Here is an 8216-nt window from a genome sequence, read left to right as displayed (position 1 = left end):
TTGGTTTACAGCCAACGTTAACAACCTTGATAGCCTGCTGAGAACCTGCCCATTTGATCCAAGGGACAGAGACCCTATTTACAATGATTCTCATTGGACACTGGGACCATTTTGTTGACCTGGTTAGAGAATGTATTTTTTTTTTCACATGATTGAATTTATTAATGTTGTTAGATGTATTTGTATTTATTGGCTCTTAACCAACCGTGCTATTTTGTTAGTTTTTTCGCATTGTTCGTAACTTGTTTTGTATATAATGTTGCTGCTACCGTCTTTAATGACCGAAAAGAGCATCTGGACATCAGAACAGCGATTACTCACCTCGGATTGGATGAAGAGTTTTTCTTTAATGAGTCGGACGGGAAGGATATACTCCAAACACCCAAACAGGCCCTCATCCCCGTCATTCGCTGGAGAAGGAAACTGAAATTTAGCGGAAAGAGATCCGGGTGCCTTGTGAGGATCAGGCGACGAGTGGCTAATCTGCCTTTGCCCTCCGTACTGATAGCTAACGTTAAATCGCTAGAAAATAAATGGGACGAACTGAAGGAACAAATATCCTACCAACGGGACATTAAAAACTGTAATATCTTATGTTTCACCGAGTCGTGGCTGAACGGCAACATTAATAACATACAGCTGGCGGGTTATGCACTCCATCGGCAGGACAGAACAGCAGCCTCTGGTAAGACACGGGCGGGGGCCTATGCATATTTGTAAACAACAGCTGGTGCACAATATCTAAGGAAGTCTCAAGGTTTTCCTCGCCTGAGGGAGAGTATTTCATGATAAGCTGAAGACCACACTATCTACCCAGAGAGTTTTCATCTGTATTTTTCGTAGCTGTCTACATACCACCACAGACCGCTGCTGGTACTAAAACCGCACTCAATGAGCTGTATATCCCGCCAAAAGCAAACAGGAAAACGCTCATCCAGAGGCGGTGCTCCTAGTAGCCCGGGACTTTAATACAGGGAAACTTAAATCAGTTTTACCTAATTTCTATCAGCATGTTAAATGTGCAACCAGAGAGAACAAAACTCTAGACCACCTTTACTCCACACACAGAGACGAGTACAAAGCTCTCCCTCGCCCTCCATTTGGCAAATCTGACCATAATTCTATCCTCCTGATATCTGCTTACAAGCAAAAATGAAAGCAGGAAGTACCAGTGACTCGGTCTGTAAAAAAGTGGTCAGATGAAGCAGATACTGAACTACAGGACTGTTTTGCTAGCACAGACTGGAATATGTTCCGGGATTCTTCCGATGGCATTGAGGAGTACACCACATCAGTCACTGGCTTCATCAATAAGTGCAGCGATGTTGTCCCCCCCACAGTGACTGTATGTACAGTACATACCCCAACCAGTAGTCATGGATTACAGGCAACATTCGCACTGAGCTAAAGGGTAGAGTTGCCGCTTTCACGGAGCGGGACTCTAACCTGGAAGCTTATAAGAAATGTTGCTCTGCCCTCCGACGAACCATCAAACAGGCAAAGCGTCAATACAGGACTAAGAACGATTCATACAACACCGGCTCCAGGGCTCGTCGGACGTGGCAGGGCTTGCAAACTATTACAGACTACAAAGTGAAGCACAGCCGAGAGCTGCCCAGTGACACGAGCCTACCAGACGAGCTAAATCACTTCTATGCTCGCTTCGAGGCAAGGAACACTGAAGCATGCATGAGAGCATCAGCTATTCCGGACGACTGTGTGATCACGCTCTCCGCAGCCGATGTGAGTAAGACCTTTAAACAGGTCAACATTCACAAGGCCGCAGGGCCAGACGGATTACCAGGACGTGTACTCCGAGCATGCACTGACCAACTGTCAAGTGTCTTCACTGACATTTTCAACCTCTCCCTGTCTGAGTCTGTAATACCAACATGTTTCAAGCAGACCACCATAGTCCCTGTGCCCAAGAACACAAAGGTAACCTGCCTAAATGACTACCAACACGTAGCACTCACGTCTGTAGCCATGAAATCCTTTGAAAGGCTGGGTCATGGCTCACATCAACACCATTATCCCAGAAACCCGAAACCCACTCCAATTTGCATACCGCACCAACAGATCCACAGATGATGCAATCTCTATTGCACTCCACACTGCCCTTTCCCACCTGGACAAAAAGAACACCTATGTGAGAATGCTATTTGTTGACTACAGCTCAGCGTTCAACACCATAGTGCCCTCAAAGCTCATCACTAAGCTAAGGACCATGGGACTAAACACCTCCCTCTGCAACTGGATCCTGGACTTCCTGACGGGTCGTCCCCAGGTGGTAAGGGTTGGTAACAACACATCCGCCACGCTGATCCTCAACACGGGTGCCCCTCAGGGGTGCGTGTTCAGTCCTCTCCTGTACTCCCTATTCACTCATGACTGCACGGCCAGGCATGACTCCAACACCATCATTAAGTTTCCCGATGACACAACAGTTGTAGGCCTGATCACCGACAACAATGAGACAGCCTATAGGGAGGAGGTCAGAGACCTGACCATGTGGTGCAAGGACAACAACCTCTTCCTCAGCGTGATCAAGACAAAGAAGATGAATGTGGACTACAGGAAAAGGAGGACCGAGCACGCCTCCATTCTCATCGACGGGGCTGTAGTGGAACAGGTTGAGAGCTTCAAGTTTCTTATCGTCCACATCACCAACAAACTAACATGGTCCAAGCACACCAAGACAGTTGTGAAGAGGTCACAACAAAACCTATTCCCCCTCAGGAGACTGAAAAGATTTGGCATAGGTCCTCAGATCCTCAAAAGGTTTTATAGCTGCACCATCGAGAGCATCCTGACGGGTTGCATCACTGACTGGTATGGCAACTACAGAGGGTAGTGCGTATTGCCCAGTACATCACTGGGGCCAAGCTTCCTGCCGTTCAGGACCTCTATACCAGGTGGTGTCAGAGGAAAGCCCAAATAATTGTCAAAGACTCCAGCCACTCTAGTCATAGACTGTTCTCTCTGCTACCGCACGGAAAGTGGTACCAAGAGACTTCTAAAGTGGTAGCAAGAGGCTTCGCCAAGTCTAGGTCCAAGAGGCTTCTAAACAGCTTCTACCCCCATGCCATAAGACTCCTGAACAGCTAATCAAATGGATACCCAGACTATTTGCATTGTCCCCCCACTACGCTGCTTCTACTTTGTGTTATTATCTTTGCATAGTCACTTTAACTCTACCAACATATACATATTACCTCAACTAACCGGTGCCCCCGCACATTGACTCTGTACCGGCACCCCCTGCATATAGCCCCGCCATTGTTATTTTACTGCTGCTCTTTACTTATTTACTACTTTTATTTATTATATTTTTTTACTTAATAACACGTATTTTTCTTAAAACTGCATTGTTGGTTAAGGACTCGTAAGTAAGCATTTCACTGTAAGGTCTACACCTTATGTATTCGGCTTATGTGACAAATAAAATATTGCTGTATTGGTAAAGGCACCTTTTGGCAGTCAAACAGAATACATCGAAACACAATTACCAATAATGGTGTTGAACATCCTATGCGTAGTGTTTAATTTGTAATATTTCAAAAAGTCCACAACTTTTTATTTTTCTACCAAACAATGTCTGTGTGAGAAACATGAACATTAAGTGACCATTTAAGGCCCCACATTAAAACCACCTATTTATTACACACCTTTATTACCCAATTAGCAGTACCTAGTCCTCTGAATGGCTAGCGGAGAGAGCGGGGAAAGAGGGGGGAGAGAGGGGGGTGGACTAAAGTGCTAGCTGGCCACTTGGAGTTCGAGCTACAATTAAATTAGCATTGTGAAGTCTTTAAGGCCTGGCCTACTCCTGTGGGGGATAGTGTTTTATTTGTCACCTGGGAGCCCTGCTCAGAGGGCCAGGTCACAGTTCCACGCAGCAGGGACCTTGTAGATTGCCTGTTGCTGCCGCCTAGGCTGACATGCAACAGGGCTGCCATTCAACCATCCTGCTGTAGGAATGTCTCCCACACCGGGAGTGGGGGGGTCGGTGGGGGGGTTGGACGGAAGTCAGATCTGGTTTAAAGAGAACAGACAGAAGGATGGGATGAGCCTCGTGTGCAGACAGTGGTTACTTTGAAAAGAGCACTCAAAGAATCCTTTGACAGACAGGGTCCTCCCTGTGTCTTTTTAGTAATGCTTTTATCTGTTGGTTAACTGAAATGCGTTTAACTGTAAAAGCCCCCAGCGCCCACCATGCAAGATCATCTGTCTTGTAAATTAGGTCAACAACTACCCTATTGTGGATTATCTGCAAAAGTAGACAAATGCTGAATACATAAATAGGCAACTGATACATTTCTGCTTTGATTTCTTGCTATTGAAATCAGAACTGGGTTCAAATACTATTTCTAATATCTAAATTACCTTCACATACATTTCAAAGTAAGTATTCAGATATGTTTTATTTCAGACAAGTAGTTGAATATTGGAATGTATTTGGGAAAAAACTTGGAAAGTATTGGCATGTATTTGAAAATACTCAAATACATTGACTCAAATACACTATCATGCATTTAACCTAGGTATTTGAAGATAGCATTTCAATTAAGTATTTTAAAATACTTTCAAATTGTAGGCTATTTATAGGAAATTATTTGAAAATACTTTCAAATACTTCCAATTGAAGTAGTTGATTCGGGCCACATTATTTGAAAATACACATTTATACTGAACAAAAATATAAACACAACATGTAAAGTGTTGGTCCCATCTTTCATGAGCTGAAACAAAACATCCCGGAAATGTTCCATACGTACAAAAATCATATTTCTCTCAAATGTTGTGCAAAAATTAGTTTACAGCCCTGTTAGTGAGCATTTCTCCTTTGACACGATATCCATCCAAGTGACACGTGTGGCATATCAAGAAGCTGATTAACCAGCATCATCATTACACAGGTGCACCTTGTGCTAGGGACAATAGAAGGCCACTCTAAAATGTGCAGTTTTGTCACACAACACAATGCCACAGATGTCTCAAGTTTTGAGGGAGTGGGCAATTGACCTGCTGACTGCAGGAATGTCCACCAGAGCTGTTGCCAGAGAATTGAATGTTAATTTCTCAACCATAAGCCTTCTCTAACGTTGTTTTAGAGAATTTGGCAGTACGTCCAACCGGCCTCACAACAGCAGACCACGTGTAACCACGCCAGCCCACATCCAGCTTCTTCACCTGCGGGATCGCCTGAGACCAGCCGCACCTACAGCTGATGAAACTTTGGGTTTGCATAAGCAAAGAATTTCTGCACAAACTGTCCGAAACCGTCTCAGGGAAGCTCATCTGCATGCTCGTCCTCCTCACCAGGCTCTTGACCTGACTGCAGTTCGGCGTTGTAAACGACTTCAGTGGGCAAATGCTCATCTTCGATCGCCACTGGCACTCTGGAGGTGTGCTCTTCACGGATAAATCCTGGTTTCTACTGTACCGTCCAGATGGCAGACGTGTACAGCGTTGTGTGGGCGAGCGGTTTGCTGATGTCAATGTTGTGAACAGAATGCCCCATAGTGGCGGTGGGGTTTATGGTATGGGCAGGCATAAGCTACAGACAACGAACACAATTGCATTTTATCGATGTCAATTTAAATGCACAGAGAACCCATGAGGAGATCCTGAGGCCCATTGTCATGCCATTCATCCGCCGCCATCACCATGTTTCACCATGATAATGCACAGCCCCATGTTGCAAGGATCTGTACACAATTCCTGGAAGCTGAAAATGTCCCAGTTCTTCCATGACCTGCAAACTCACCAGACATGTCACCCATTGAGCATGTTTGGGATTCTCCGGATTGATGTGTACGATAGCATGTTTCAGTTCCCGCCAATATCCAGCAACTTTGCACAGCCATTGAAGAGGAGTGGGACAACATTCTACAGGCCACAATCAACTACCTGATCAACTCTATGTGAAGGAGATGTGTCGCTCTTCATGAGGGAAATGGTGGTCTCACCAGATATCGACTTGTTCTCTGATCCACGGCCCTACCTTTTTAAAAGGTATCTGTGACCAACAGATGCATATCTGTATTCCCAGTCATGTGAAATCCATAGATTAGGGCCAAATGAATATATTTAAATTGACTGATTTCCTTATATGAACTATAACTCAGTAAAATCTTTGAAATTGTTGCACGTTGCGTTTATATTTTTGTTCAGTGATTTGAACCCATGTCTGATTGAACTGGTACACAATCAATAGTAGAAAAACTAGCACCAACAATATACATGTGTATATATAGTTACCTTACATAGAATATCCTATTTTTGTACTGAGGGAAAGTCTCAGAGAGTGAGAGGCTGTGGGTCACTCCAGGGTAGACTGCTGGCTGAACATGTCCATGGAAAAGGGATGTGAGACACACAGCCCAACTCCTGCCAAGAGCACCAAGATTTGTGCGTCATCAAATTACCAAAAAAAGTGTTGCCAATCGCAATCGCTGGGTAACGTAATGACTGTGCTTTCGCTGTAATAGGGAATGATTACATTTTTAACGGGGTGGCGTGTTTTTCTCAACTGTACCTCATATTGTTAATTTATCTTTAGTTTCACCACTGACACACAAGACTGTCTAGTTTGGTTTATTATTGGGGAGAAGTTTTTATAAGTCTTGAAGAAGTACGAGGATAGTATTGCCATGCGACATCGATGCTGAGTAAAATTGTTACCTTATAGGGGCAATCAGCAATTGCTAAATCCATTTTTGGACTTGAAGAATATAACTTAGAAATGCCTCATGAGCTTAATTCAACTGTCTTACCCCATCAGAACCTAAAATATAAGCTTGTTTTACTGCAATGTTTGTAAATAAAATAAATGTAAACAAACACTATATAGCCTGAAAACATTGTTCAAACTATAATGTTGATATCATTGATGGTCACTCCTTGCATCCATAGCTCTGATTTTGAGAGTGATTACATTTCTCCAGCACTCAGCTTTTTACCTAAACAGGGGCGGGGAAAACACTTTGTTATTGTTTCAACTGCTGTTTGACACTTTAAAGTGGCCTCTGTAGAATTCTTATAACATAGATGCTATCTAAAATGTTCAATCATTCAGCATGAATGTGTACAATTAGCTGTAACAGCAGAGGGCAAACCTTAACCATTTTGCTTGCCATATAGGGTGTTTTATAACCATCATAATGGTATAACTTGGTTCCCTGTATATGGCAATAAGTAGCATCTCATTTTGCATCTAAAATCTAAAACTGTAAGGCGTTAGTCCATTCCCAGCAATTTTGTTTGTTTTTCAAAAAACTATTTCCTGGCTCTTGGTTGAGGACCTTGGTTGGCTGATACTGAGAGCAGCAAATGGTTTGCAAGTCCCTTATGTAGGCTATGTATTGGCAGAGGCAGAGGTGGAAACATTGGTGTTGAGGAACAGATAAATTGTGACTTCAAGAAGTTAAACTTGTACCAGACAATCTACCCTGGGTAGCTAGCACTCTGGGAAAATGAAATCTTTAGCAATAGGAAAAAGTTAAATGGAAAGGTTTCATTCTGGGACTTAATCCTTGCTTAGCTTTCCCAATCTTTCCTGTTTGGCATCACTTTCTTAGCACTTTGTCGTCATCAATTTTACTTTTTTTGTAGTCAGATGCGAAGTGTGATCTCTCTGCCATATAGCCCACTGATACACTGTTTACTTTTGGAGGACGTTGTTATCTCCTCATCGATGTTCTGGAGACATCTCCGGTCTTCGTGATAGATACATTTCACTCATATCTCAGAATCTGCCAATATGATGTGTCAGGTGTAGGATGGATTTCTCTTGTAAACATTTAGCTGGAGAACATTAGGATCATAGCAACCTGCCAATAACATCTTGGATACAAACTGAGTGTCCTGTTTTCCTGTCCAGTATGTCAGTTTGTGGTGGACTTAGCCTAGCCAGCGTGTGTGTGTCCATTTTGCCAGTTTGTGGTGGGCTTAGCACTTAGCCTAGCCAGTGTGTGTTGCCTGGGTAAAATCAGGCCAGTCAGGCCGTGAAAGGGTTGAAAGGGTGAGGGAGGTGGAGGTGGACAAAGCAGTGGTATGGAGGATAGACCCTCAGTGTTTATGGAAAGAGGCCGGCCAGCCAGCTCTGCTTCGGGGGGCTGAGCCCGGGGGCTGAGGGGGCTCGACGGGGGGAGGGGGGGAGGGAGAGAGGGCTGTAGCCCAGAGACTGTAACTCATTGTAGCCTGACTCTGCT

The sequence above is a fragment of the Salvelinus alpinus genome, chromosome 23, assembly GCF_045679555.1.
Source record: "Salvelinus alpinus chromosome 23, SLU_Salpinus.1, whole genome shotgun sequence".
In the NCBI taxonomy this organism is placed as follows: domain Eukaryota; kingdom Metazoa; phylum Chordata; class Actinopteri; order Salmoniformes; family Salmonidae; genus Salvelinus; species Salvelinus alpinus.
This window is presented reverse-complemented; position numbering follows the sequence as displayed.